The 14,218-nt window shown below is 37.4% G+C and overlaps 2 protein-coding genes across 6 annotated transcripts in view; one reads left to right on the forward strand and one right to left on the reverse strand.

Moving 5' to 3' along the window:
- The window catches only part of SERPINI1 (serpin peptidase inhibitor, clade I (neuroserpin), member 1), a 109,775-nt gene extending 104,877 nt beyond the window's left edge, over positions 1 to 4,898 (reverse strand). Inside the window, exon 1 of one of the 2 annotated variants that reach the window (XM_011944617.1) lies at positions 4,211 to 4,898. The gene's annotated coding sequence lies outside the window, so the exon portion shown is untranslated. Of the gene's footprint in view, positions 1 to 3,898 lie in introns of both variants that reach the window. The other variant, XM_011944618.1, reaches the window with a different exon arrangement.
- A 186-nt stretch (positions 4,899 to 5,084) lies between these two features.
- PDCD10 (programmed cell death 10) overlaps positions 5,085 to 14,218 on the forward strand; it is a 51,334-nt gene continuing 42,200 nt past the window's right edge. The window contains exon 1 of one of the 4 annotated variants that reach the window (XM_011944620.1): positions 5,085 to 5,215. The gene's annotated coding sequence lies outside the window, so the exon portion shown is untranslated. Of the gene's footprint in view, positions 5,216 to 5,476; positions 5,590 to 8,981; positions 9,258 to 14,218 lie in introns of those variants that run through there. The other 3 variants (XM_011944619.1, XM_011944621.1, XM_011944622.1) reach the window with 3 other exon arrangements.

The raw sequence follows: 14,218 nt of genomic DNA on the forward strand, positions 1-14,218 counted from the left end.
CGTCTCAAAAAAAAAAAAAAAAGAAGGCAAAAAAAAAAAAGAAAAAGTCAGGTTAATTATCAGTTCTAAGCAAGCCAATTTATATCCATCAACATGAAGGTAAAAGTAAACAGAAGGCAGTTAAATATTTGCTATAATTAATTTTACTACTAAAAAACTATACAATTAACTAGAATTGTATAGATCTTAAAATTTAGTAAAAATTACATTAGATTCTTAATTCTAACACCAATCAGATTAATTTGTTTCGAGAAGGTCAAATGCAAAAAACAATTAAAGACCAACTCTACACATGCCTAAACAAAATCAGTCTACTTCTTTCTTTTTTTGGAAGAAATAATTAGAAAAACAGAAGAGCAAATTCAGTTTTTATAGAATGAAATATGGTTTCTACAGATAAGCTTCAACAAAGGTATAACTACAGGGCCTTTAGGTTAAATGGTGGTGTGCTCTGGGTTTTCCTGTCTGTGAAATTCAGACCTTAAGTGCCACCAGTTGGAGACTCCTTTACCCTTGCCTATATATCCCATCTCTGAGATGAATTTAGAAGTGCTGGCACCCAAATTTGTAAAGTATTTGCAGCCCACACAGTGTGAATCCAATTGTCCTCAATCAACACTTTTGCAAAGGCAAACTAGCATAAAAACATTCTCAGAAGGACTAATGTATAAGCAATCATTCTGTGAGGTCAGCTGACTCTATCTATCAAAGGGCAAATTGTCTTAATGTGAGCATTATAGAAGTATTGTCCAATGTCCAACGATTCTAATTCAGTAATTGGTTACTCAGTTTCTTTATGCTGAATATGACATAAGGTGCTCAGGACTAAAAGGAGATAGAAAAGAAGTACATGGTCTCTAAGAGTGAATAATGTAGTTACTTAAAATACAGTTTCCAAATTTTAAAGACTAAATTCTTAGAAGATTAAAAAAAAAAATGAAACAACAAAAAAACTCTCCCTTATTGGTGTATGTTAATTCTGATCCCAAAAGCAGTGTTTAACCTTTGGAATTTGCTTAATTAAATAAATGGTATCTTGCTCATCTTAGTGTCTGGTTCAAGTACCTTTATTATTTTAAAGGGGCAAAACATCATTTTAGGTATTTATTTACTTCTTGATATTTTGTCCAAATAATGTTTCACCTAGAAGCGAGTGTATACAGGGAGGATTTTTAATGCTTTAATAACCCATGAATATTCAAAATCTAATGAATACCAGTTTGATTCCAGTTAAAATGGCCATTGACTGGAATCAGACTGGTATTAATTAGATTTTGAATATTCATGGATTATAAAAGAATAAAAAAGGAAGGTTAAGCATCCAAAACGTATTCCAGTAAAAACTGCCATTTTAACTGGAATCAGACTGGTATTCATTAGATTTTGAATATTCAATTTTACTTAGAAAAGTAATGTATTCCAGTATGAATACAGGCCTCTACAAATTAATGAATGGGGGAGAAAAGGCCATGGAATCATGGATTATGGAAATTTAACAAAAAATATAAAATCTTTTTTCTCTTTTGCTAAAGGTATGTTTCTCAAGTGTTTTCTTTATTCCCCTGTCTCCTTCTTTACCAAAACCATTTGATCTTGGACCTTTAAGTCTTGCTCTTTTGTGCTGCATGCATCAGTGAATCCTTCTGTTAAAGACAAATCCATACTAACTTCTTTTTACTCAAAAGGCTTAGAATCAGAATTCTAAAGAAAAGACCAAAGGATATGGTAATTGGAAATTAACCAAGATTTTTGGCTAAAGAACAATCATCCCCTGAGCAATTTCCATTCAAGAGAGACATTCTGCACTCTGTTGCTTTTCCTTTCTCATCATATATATTCACTGATAGCCATACACCAATAGTAAAATTAAAGAGAATAAGTAATATGCTTATAGCATAGGTAGCATTTTACACAGAATTATAAACTGCCATAAAACGAACGTTTTCAACACCAATCAAGAAAAATCTTCAGATTACCTGAGATTGAATGTGAATATTAACTAACATGAATCAAGAGTTCAAGGTAAAAAATAAATGCCATATACCACCAATGATATTCTCATGTAAAAATATGGTCTTTTTTCAAATGATATTGAAACCCAATCTCTTTTACTGACACAGTAAAAAGGATCCAAATCTTGGAAATAGGTGAAAAAATCAGTACTTTAATACCACAAACTCATTCATTCCTAATGAGATTCTAGCCTTTACCATGCCTCAGAGCAGAAGACCTATAAAAAGCTGAGATTCAAAGTACATCTTAATTTCAACTGTTTAGATATTTATCTTCTATCCATTTGCTTGCTTATTAACTGTTTCCCAATAAAACTCGTTCAAACAGATCTTTTAATAAAGGCTTGGAAAGAATTTCATTGCTAGTATTATAATTATTACATGGGGGAAATAACCCAGCGACAGCAATTATTCAGTTTTACAAAACGAATTAGTAGTAGAGTCTAAGAAAGGATCTAAGACTGATTCAAGACAATCCACTTAATCACAAATAACAAGGGCAAACAATCTTTTCCAGGTGTCACCCTAGTACCTACTTTTTTTTTTTTTTACCCCAACATCATTTTCACAAGGCCATATCAGCTATGTGAATTAATAGATTCTCCAGTGCTGTAGCAAAGATAAAACCTGATCCTTACAGTGGTTAAGTTTAGCAGCTACTGTTGCTTTTTCTTTCTTCTAAGCTCTTTGCTGTTTTTGATACTTAGCTGATCTGCTTAGCGATAATCAAAAAGCAGCTGTTTTTCTAAGAGCTATCTGTCTATATATTTCTATGGTATGTGAGAGTGTGGGAGGGAAGAGTATATACACTGATAAGTCACTTAGGCTTACCGGTAGTAGCACTCAGTAGGACTGAACTTTAAGCCGGGAAGATAATTCATTTGAGCCACTTCTTTTCAAAAAGAAATTTGGGATGCATTACAAAAATAAAATTTAAAATCCCGAGAACTCAGGAAAGCACAGAAATAGGAGAAAACAAGGCAATTACTCCATTTTATTGACCCTGGTTATTAAAAAAATGTAGATTAAAGTATTGAGACAGACTCTGAAATATACAATTGTCACAATGAAAGCATTTCAGAGCAAAATTTGCTGCAATATGCTCCTATGATTAAAAGCCATGTAAATTGGGAACCTCTGTAACAAAACGAAAATGAACTAGGAAAATAGCTTCTTACTACTTTTCTAAAAATAAAAGGCTGTAATTTTGTCATAATTACACAAAGGTAGGTGAGACTTTCATCTTTACCCAGCATTACAACATATTTCCATCCATAGGTATTACAATTACTTTGCTTTGAATACACATATGGTTTAATACCGGGAATAAACTATTATTTTATGACACTACATGTGTTTTAAATCTGAACCCACCATCATAACACATATTAAGGATAGTCCTTCAGCACATACTTTCTACCTAGAGAAAAGATTCCCACACAGCTTTCCATGTACTCTTACACATATTATCGGACACAAATGAGAGAATAAGGAGCAGCAGTGAGGTACACCATATGTTCTCATTGTAGGCTGAATCCAGGTCTTTGTTCCAATATTCCAGAGCCACTGGAAAGAAAGCTAACTATCCATTAATTAAAATTCATTTTTACATTATTGCTGGCAAAAGTTATACTTTTGATAGATTAAGTCAGAGCCCATCCTATCCTGACTATTCCTGCCTGCATTTGCTTCTTTAATACGGATTTCTTGCAATTCTAGGAAACTGCAGAATAACCACCCTGGATAACAGGTCGGTAGCAGAACAATCTGATAAACCAACGTAAACGTAGACACTGAGGAAGAACGCAAAGTTATCCTCCTAGTGAAATAGTTCAGAAGTCATTCTATATCAATAGCAAAATTTTTGCTTTTTATACACTACGCACCTATAACATCCACCAGATAACATCCACCTCGTCCTCAATTAGCAGGGTTTTTCTCAATCTTGAGATCCCCCAGAACAGTTTTACTGGTGCAACTCAAACCAAAAACACTAACCACGCCCTTTATATCCAGAGTCAAGCTTCTCTTTGCTTTTTTGCCCTTATAGTCCAAAAATGTAAATCTTTCACCCGAGAGGGTTTACACCGGTTTCCTAATCCAAGGCGTACTCTTTTAGCTGTGTCTTGATGTAATTCCTATTGGAACACGTTTTCTCCAGGGCAGTGCAGGCGCCCCGAAGAAGGACCCACGCTTACCTCCCACACACCTGCAACCCCTGACGGGATGCTGGAGCTGGTGCTCGGAGGACTGTGCTCCGCTCCGCTCTCGTTCCTGCTTTCGTCTCTCCCGGGAAACTACAGTCCAGACTGCGCCTCTGGCTTCTACAGGGACCCAAGCTCCGCCTCTCCCTCCTCTAGTTGGCGAATTTGGCAGCTGTTGCTCCTCCCCCTGCTGTTTCTGCAGCTGCCCGGGCCGGAGGCAGCGGAAAGCAGCTGCCCGGGTACCTTCCCGCTCCCTGCACTTCTGCAGCTGCTCTGCCACTTCCCCTCCCCTGGGGGGTCCCTCTCCCCTCCTCTGTGGCTCACACCTGGAGCGGTCTGCTGCCCCACCCAGGCGTCTCTGCTGGGAGCCCCGGCTCAGCCTATCCCTCCCCGACCCGTGGGTCTGGTTGCCCGATGTGCCTGGGGCTTAGCTGCTCCTCCGCCCTGTGCAAGTCCCCACACCAAGCCCTCCCTTCACCCGGGTGATTTCCCCGAGGCTTCCTCTCCACCCGTAGGGCACACTCAGCCCGACAGCCACACGCTTCCCACCACGGGCCCCTCACCCCCTTCCTTCCTCTGCTCTGTCAGCCCGCCCCCTCAATGGGTGAGGCGCCTGCGGGGCCTACCCCGCACCCTGATTGGCGCAGGTGAGGGCTTGCCCCGCCCTTCCTCTCCTTTCCGTGCACCATCTCTCTTCATCTCACCTCCTCCCGCAAAGGCAGGGAACTCTCCTACTATTGGCTAGAAGTGTCCCCACCCATCGCCTCAGGCTTCCCCGCACGGCCTGCCGGGAAGTGTAGTCTTTCGAGTGCAGGAATTCCGGACAACGTTGGCGAGCGGGACTACGAGTCCCCATAGGCCTCTGCGCGACTCCGGCTGGGCAGGATTCCGGACAACGCCTGGTTCCTCTCGGGTCCTTCCGGCGTCGCCAGAGTGAATTGATCCGGGAGTTGAAGAGGGCTGCAAAGGTGGGAAGTGAAGTCAGTGCCTCAGTTGCTGGTAAGGTGTAGCTGTTCTGTCCCAGTCCCCGTAGCTCTGCACCGAGCAGAAGAGGTCTAGGGTCACGCAGGGGCCATGGCTGAGGCACTCGGACTTGATTCTGGCAGGCGGAGCGGACGGGGCTGAGAGCGGGGCCCTACGGGCGTAAGCGAGGTTACCCTACGCGAGTGGCGTAAAGCGGGTTTGTAAATGCCGCCTGCCGGCTTGGGCCCGAACGCCTCCAGGAAGTCTCCTCTAGGTGGGGGCGGGAGGGGAAGGGCGAGGTTGGCCCCTGGTGCCCCGGGAGAGGGGAGAGGGCGGATGTGCCTGGGGTGGGGTCCTTTGAAGGTGTGGCTTCGCACGGAGAGGTGAGGCTGCTCTTTTCCCCCTGCTTTGTAAGTAAGAGAAAGGGAGGAGGAAGGAAAAGGTGCTGGGGAATCTGCTCTCGGGGGTGACTCGGGTTATGCCCTTTGAGGGAAGGGGAGCACTGAAAGAAGGAAGAGACAAATGTTGAGGTCTACGGATTCAGTTCCAGTTTAATGATGTGGCCCTCTAAGGAGGCAATTTTGCCTTAAACAGAAAGGCTTGACCCTCTTAGGTGTCATATCTAAGTATGTTTTTACTCCTTTACTGCTTTCAGAGCGCTTTCATTTTGGGATGCTGATGAGGAAACCGAGGGATTATATGACGTGCCCAAGGTCACACACGTAGGGACAGACTTTCTGAATCTAGTCTTGTTCGAGTCCAGCTTCTATAGTAGGGACGTTGGTTGTGCTTTTTGAAAAGAGTGGAGGAAGTTGCAAAGTAAATGTATTTTAATAGTACATCTAAGAAGCCATTGTGAGATGAAAAGTTGTTTCTTGAACTGGAGTGAAATTCCTCAATAAAGGAAAGAACCTTTTGGAAAAAATAAAAAGGGTCAGTTTTAACTTTCACAGATTTCTCCCTCTTTTTTAGGGGTGTATTAAATGATAGACTCTACTCTCACAGTTCATTTTTAAGGGTAGGTAATAGGATGGGAGAACAACAGTTAATATATCCCATTCTTAGAAGAACATTCTTTTCTTTTTCTACCTTACGGCTGTTTTTACTCTCATTTTGTAAAACGGATACTAGTGGGATTGGAATTCTTTCACAAAACTTTAAACTTTTTAAAAATAATGTAGTGTTAGGAGAGTTTAGTGTGCCCGTTACTAGAAAAGAAAATGCTTTGCATTTCTTGGAGGTAACGTCGTCTTTTTGGTTTGAGATTTTACTTTAGGCTGTATTTGTGTGTGTGTCTGCAAATAATAGAATTAGGCTCTTGCATATTTTTATTTTTCTTAGCATCATCTGTGACTTTCAATTCATTCTTATTTTACATTAAAGAATGGAAAAACAGTACACTTACATTTTATCTCTTGCAGAAAGTATTGCCCTTATGCAAACCTTATCCTCTATTATGACCAGTTATAGCTCACGACTATTATTATTGGATAGGTTTTTAATAGAATTGTAAGAGTATGTTCATTGATGCCAGAATTTCTTTGTAATAACTTTATATCCATAAAGGTTAGCATGTAATAAATCATGGCTTACTCTTAACATGTAATAAATCATAGCTTACTGTTTTATGTATAAGTTGATCATCAGACTATGCTGAATTTTGAATGTACTCTGCAGTTACTATATTATCAACAATATAGTAACTTTTTAATGCAAAAACATTTTTTCGGAACAGAGATATTCTCTTACCTGATGGTTGAAATTAAGATGGTCTGGAAATTAATACGATTTTTAAAATAGAAAAACTATGGTACTATAGAATGAAGTAAAATCAGGAATAATGTACCATGAGTAATGTAGTACACAGACAAGGAAGACCCAGTTAAACAAATGGAAAATTATGTGAGGATAACTGACTTTTTACTGGATTAAGAAGGGTGCGGTGGTGTAAATAGACCATAAACTGAACATGAGTCAGTGATGGTAAAGGAAGAATATTAATGTATTTTCTAGATGACAATGTAAGTATTTGCCTTTTGTTGAAGGAGGTATGAAATAAGTTCTAACCTCTGGCACGTAACTCTGTCATTATGGAAAGAGCTTTTGAACTATGAGGAAATTTTGGAAATAATATAATGCATTTGTTCAGTGTATTTTAGATTTTGTTCTTGGTTCATTTCTGCCACTGCTCTATCTCTGAGGCCAATTACAGTTTTGATATTTCTTCTATTGGGATGGTGGATTAATGTTTGTATTGTTTTTAATCATCTTTCAATCACATGCTGCAGTATTGTTGTCACTTTAGATCTCTGCACATTGGATAATTAAGAGTTCACAGAGTTATGTGTACACATGTGGTTTGCAGCTCACCAGTGTCTGCATTTCTTCTCATGTTGGGCTTTGCAGGAGCCTTATGTCAGCTTTTGGATGTAATTTCTTATAGGACTTGGGATGTCTTCCATATATTATACATCTGTCTCTTTCTCTTAAGGATGTAAGGTCTGTAAGAATAGGGGCTGTTTATTATTGTTGTAGTCTCAGTAGGTAAGATAATATTTATGAAGAGGCTCAAGTTGGTTAAGTGACTTGTAACTGGTGGGAGTAAGATAAAAATCGAGATCTTCTGACTACAGATCTTTAATATTGTGGAGTAAAGACTTAGTTCCCTTACATTATTTACATGAGAAAAAGACTTAATGTGACTTAAATATTCAAATAGTATTACTTTCTTACTCTGTTTAACACTAAAAATTTATCTCTTCTCCTATGCAACTCTCCATCCTTATCCCCAGCCTTTCTCATTTACCATACCTTTTGGTTACTACATACATAAGCTCCTTCCTGACTTGGTGGCCATTACATATTCCATCTCACTCCTTGGCCTACCTAAAGGGGGCCACCTGATAGTCAGTTTTTCATGTCTCAATTTAAATATTCTTCCTCGAGGGAGCCTTGCCCTCCTTCCCAAAACCAGAATAGGTTCCCGCCATGTATTCACCATACTCTGTACTCCTTTTTGGCATTATGATAATAGAAACTTTATTATTTCTGTATTTATTTGACAAATATTGTCTCCACACTGGACTATGAGCTACCTGAGCAGGGCCCATTTGTCATGTGTTACCCCACTACTTATGTAGTACCTGGCACAATATAAGGGTTCAGTAAATATTTGCTGAATGAATGAAGGAGTGTATTCATGCACAATGCTTCCGGCACTTCTCTGGGGACAGAAATAGAGAAATGAATAAAGCAGATATGCTTTCTGGATTGAAGTATATAAGAACTTTCAAATGAGCCATAATGCTTAGGCAGTTTAGGTTATATGCAAAGGAGTCATTGACAGAATTTTAATATAAATTGTAGAAAAATGTTCTTTTTGGAGGTCTCTGAAATCAGGATTAATTTTCTAAATGGAAATGACAAAGGAATCACTTTCATTTACAGCAAAATTGCTGTGTAACACGCATTTTAGAGATCACTGTCCTGCTTTTTGCAAGCGATGTTCATTATGACAAAATACAGACATGGAAGAAACTTCTAATGGACTCTTCTTCCCTAATGTTACCTCATTTTGCCCTAAAAACCTTTATTTCCTCTAGGTAGTATTATTAACGCTGTTTTATAGCTGAAGACATCAAGAAAATAAGTAAATTTACTTATTAAACTAAAAATAGTGTAATTGAATTGCTAGAGTTTCCAAAAAGTAGGTACTGGAACCATGGTTAGAATCCAGATCTGTCTCCGTATTCTAAAATCCATAATTCTTCCTTTTTCTTTGCTTTTTTGTTTTGTTTCTTGCTTTTTAACTTTGCTATCTTCCTATGAATTATACCTTTAATATCACTTGATTTAGACAAGGTGGCTTTGTAAAATTGAGTAGTTTTTGTTTCAAAGGAACTTACATTTTGGGATTCCTAAAAATTTTTCTAATACTTAAGTGAATCTTATTTGCTTTAAACTTGGAAACTTAAGCATAAAAAGATCATTTTTTAAAACATGCAAACTGAATTTTAGGGATAAATCGTGTTAGGTTTTGGTCTTGAAAACAAATTCCGCAGTCATTTGTTGTACCACAGTATGGCATAGAGTAAGGTCAATAGTCCTGAGTTATTGTAGACTTATGTGCCTTCATGGACTCACCAGTTTACTTTTCCACAAGATATTGTCAAAAAGAGATTGCTGATATTTGGCTTTAAAATTTAGTAATACTATCCATTTTATTGTTAAAAACAAGTCTTTGCTAAATCCGAAACTTTTTAAAAAGTCAGTGTTGATGTTACTTGAATCTTGGATAAAATATTCATATTTACCTAGCATAACCGGTATGTGGAGGATGAAGCTGAAGTACTGCTTTTTATATGTTGTTGGACAATTAAGGTCATTATCATAGGCGTTACTAAGAATTTTAAGCCACTTACATGATAAATATTTTTTTCCATAATATAAACTATAAAAGTGGTTTAGAAGTTAAATGTCATTGTTATTTATGTTATTGCATTTGAATTATTTTAGTAAGCTGCGGTGTTAGAGGGTTATGCTTTAGGGACACACACACACAAACACAGTGCAAAAATTAAAGCACATTTATTATAGCAATTAGAAATAATTTATGTACTGAAAGATAAACATTGTGGTTTGGTGGTTCATTTTTGTCTGTATGAAGATGGAAATTTTAATTTTGTCATTTAAGCTGCAAAATTTAAATGTCTTAAATGTATTATATTACACTTATTTTTCAAGCTCACCCTTACATTTTTGGCTATGTATAACCATTTTTAAAATCACACAAAGGTGATTTTACACTATTCAGTTTCATTCTTATACAGTTGACAGAATCAAGGTTGCCTATAGGGTTAAAAGAAAAAGAAAAGAATTTTATTAACAAGCTTATGAACTATTGGGTAACAGCAGTGGAACATGTTAAGTGGTAGTCACTAACATACTCAGTCAGGCCAGTCCCTTGGGAATAAGTTTACCAGAGGTTAGTCTAAATAATGACTTTTTGATTCATTTACTTATTGAATGCATATTACCTGTGAAATTGCCTTAAATCTTTTTTGGAATGAGCTGGAACCTAGTATAATAGCTAGCATTTATTGAGTAGTAAGTAACTGTCAGGTCTCACGCTAAGCATTTTGCAGGATCTCTTATAATCCTTACAACAACCGTTGGAGGTAGAGACACTATTACCTCCAATTTTTAAATGAGGAACCTGAAGTACAGAGAGGTTAAGGAACTTGCCTAAGGTTTCAGGAAAAATTGCTTGGAATTAGGATTTGAATCCAGGCTGACTGACTCAAGAGACCATATTTTCCATCATTAAAGTAAAAATGATGTTAGTGATTGAACTACATTGGAGAGACATTATCATTAAGAGTTGTAGTTACAGAGAAGTTATGTCTTAAATGCTAAGGTCAGCGTGGCAGGCAGAAATTACTTAATATTCAAACTTTTGAAAAACGTATTAGGAAGTACACGTTGTAGTACACAACTTCAACACAGCCAGTTTTTTTCTAGCATTGGAGTAGATTTCTTTTGAGTACCAGGTGAAGTGTTTGACTTGTTATTCAGAGACCATATTGAAAAAAGAAATACATATATTATAATACAAGAGTCACAATCAGTGTGGCAAGCTGCTGTTTGTGAGAGCTCACTGTGGCTCTCAGTCTGGTGCGGGGAGAGGCAGATCCATGTTTCTTATCTCTCTCATTCTGGGACTTACGCATATGGAATGGAATTACCACATACTCCAGTAGTTATTTTTAATAAAGTTATTTTTCATTTGTTTTCTTCAAACAAATGTTCACCATGTCTGTTGAACTTGCATAGGGTAGGAATATCATGTGAAGCGGGTATGCTCCCTGGAGTGTTAATGCCAAGTGGCAGTGTGACATGTCACTGTGTTTCTTTACTGTCTGTCTTCCCTGCAAGACTCCATACCCTCAAGGGTATGTGCTATTCAACTTTTCATCACCATATTTTCAACTAACACTGTTGCTGACTTAGACTGACTATGCAAAATAGTGTGTTGGATACTAGGAAATAGAGAAATGGATACAACTTCTCTTTAGGGAGTTTATACTTTAGTAGATACAAGGGGAAAGGGTTGAAAGACCATTGTATGGACATTTAGTCTTTCTAAGATAGTAAGTACTTCCATGTGCATCAGTTCATTTTATAATTTTAGATTACAGCTGATAGCAAAATAAATGATAGTTTGTCTAACTGCCATCTGGTCCCTGGCACTGAAATGGGTCTCCCTGTCTTTCTCTCTTACTTCAAGATAGACTGGAATTCAACTGAGATTGAAGTTATGGAATGACAAAACCCTAAGATATTACACACTGGCTGCCTCCTCAGACTTACATAGTAACTTACGGGTTCCTACAACAAAAGCCTGTTGGGAATGTTAAATGAATCAGACCTGGCCTCTAGACAGCAACTGCTCCCTATACGAGTTCAGATTGTTGCAAGATTTTTTGTTGTTGTTGTTTTTGTTTTTTGGAATCCTTTAGTTTTTTTTTTTTTTTAACTTGAGAAATGCACATCTTTCTCTATGTCTTTATCCATATTAAAACTGGCATTTATGCAATACTGTCAAAATTTGAGAGATTTCCAAGGTTCTACCTTATTTTTGGTATGCTTCCTTAAAAAATAAATCACACTGTTGCAAAGTGAAGGTTACAGGAGGAACTGTAAATGCAGTAAAAACAGTTACTATTCTGACCCTAATTTCTTCTTGTAAGCAATAGTATTTATATTTGAGATCAATTGGGAGCTAAAGGTAAAGTTAAATGGCATCATCAAGGTAGAACCTTGGCCTCATTAGCACCTAATGTTAAATAAGGCAGAGGCTATTTATTGTCTGGGGCTAATACTTTTTATCAACATTTGAGTGGCCTGTGGCAGTGTTTTTGGTGCAAAAGTAATGAAAGTACTTGTTGCATGTTTTAGATGATCTTAAGCCATTAGGAGTCATTAAGTTAAATTCTAGGTATCTAAGATTATAAGTGATACAAAAGAAGTAGCTCTGACCCAGGGTGGTACAGATTCTTTTAATTGTACCTTTAAACAGGGCATAAGAACGCTCTGAGGATTTAAGTTTAGTTTAATTTCTAAGGGATTTTAAAGGAAAGCTTTAATTAACATCGTATTGGAGAAATTAAGACAAGGAATAATATTAGCAAAAAGGAAAACAGACATGTACCTCAATTAAACACCAAACAACTATTCAACTAGGCATCATCATTCATGAACCACTAGGTTGAGAACTTTATGGGCAAAAGATAAACATATTCAAGGGAACAAATTTGTTTGCTGCCTCCCAACAAGTGTTTTCATTTAAATTTTACTCAGATCAGAATTTACCAAAAATTTAGACATAGGGAAAAAAAATGAGGATTGTCAAAACTAAAGAGATGTATGTTTTTTCCTCCTGAACAAGTTGCTTTGAAGTATTGTAGGAGCCAGTTGTTACTATTTTGTTATTGTTTCCATTTCCCATCAGCTAATTCAGAGGTAATGAGCTCTTTGATTTTGTTGTCAACTTTTGATTATCTTGTATAGATTATAACCTTTTATGAATTATCTCAAGGGCTTTGATCAAATCTTGATTTCAGTCTGCAACCCAGCCTGCTACCCAACCTGCTTCTGGACCATGGTTTCCTTTGTTAAAAACTTAACCTATGTACATTTAGAAAAAGTAATTTTAACATTGGCTTGGCAAATAGTTTTAAAATGCCCCTGATGACCAAATTATTTTGTGTAAGCCAAAACTAAGTTTATTTATGCACCCATTTTGGCAAATGAGAGAAAAAAGATTTTGAAAATACGCTATGTAGGTGGCCTTTATGACATTGTGATATCAGTGTTTGAGTCTTATTGTGTATGTTATGCCGGGTGAGGACTAGGGTGAGGCAAGAAATGTGCCTAGGGTACAAACTTTGAAGAAGCAGTAACTCTCCAAGTTGTGCAAATCAGAGCAAAATTTTGTGTTCTAGGCATCTGGTTTGCCTCACCGTAGTTGCAGTCGATTCCATGTCAGGTTCTTACAATTTTGGCTACAATATTAATAACAATATGAATAGAATGTTTATTGTGTGTTTGCTACTGTATTAAGTGTCTAATATGCATTTATTATTCTTAACCTGGGGAAATGAGTACTTCAATATTTCTAATTCTCACTAGTTTAGAAATAGAGATTTACAAAACTGAAATGATAGCATCCAGCTGAGCAAAAATTCAAACTGAGGATTTTTTCTTACAATCTGAGCACTATCTCCTGCTGTATACTGTCTATGTGTAGAAAAAGTTACTTCTTACCCATTTTGTAAATTTCTATATTAAACAGTACTCTGGCCAGGCACGGTAGCTCATGCCTGTAATCCCAGCACTTTGGGAGACTGAGGTGGGTGGTTCACCTGAGGTCAGGAGTTTGAAACCAAACTGACCAACATGGTGAAACCTACGTCTCTACTAAAAATACAAAATAGCCAGGCATGGTGACAGGTGCCTATAATTTACCCAGCTACTCGGGAGGCTGAGGAAGGAGAATCACTTGAACATGGGTGGAGGTACACCACTTCACTACAGCCTGGGCGACAGAGTGAAACTCTGTCTCAAAAAAAAAAAAAAAGAAACAGTACTCTACAAAATATGTAAGTGCATACACTTGACATGATGCAGTTAACTTTTGAAGTTAACTTTTAAGGTGAGTTGGAAGTCTCAGCAGCACCAAGTTGAAGATCCACAAGCTTGTGCCGCTAAGTACCCTAGAGTTGTCAAACATATTAAAGAAGAAACTAAAGCGTAGAGAGGTGAAATGACTTGTTCAGAGACAAAGATAGTTTATAAATGACAGGACCAGAATTTGAGTCCATGCTTTGAGTCTTTAAATGCTTATGCTTTTTCCTTGTATCTTTCCACACAAATTGTCCGTTTGATATTTTTAAAGCATATATATGAACAATACAGTGGTAAAGTGCTATATACACTTATCATTAACAAGAGATTGCTTCTAGATGTCCCTAAGTGTAA

The sequence above is a fragment of the Colobus angolensis genome, unplaced genomic scaffold (genome assembly GCF_000951035.1).
Source record: "Colobus angolensis palliatus isolate OR3802 unplaced genomic scaffold, Cang.pa_1.0 Scaffold234, whole genome shotgun sequence".
NCBI lineage: Eukaryota > Metazoa > Chordata > Mammalia > Primates > Cercopithecidae > Colobus > Colobus angolensis.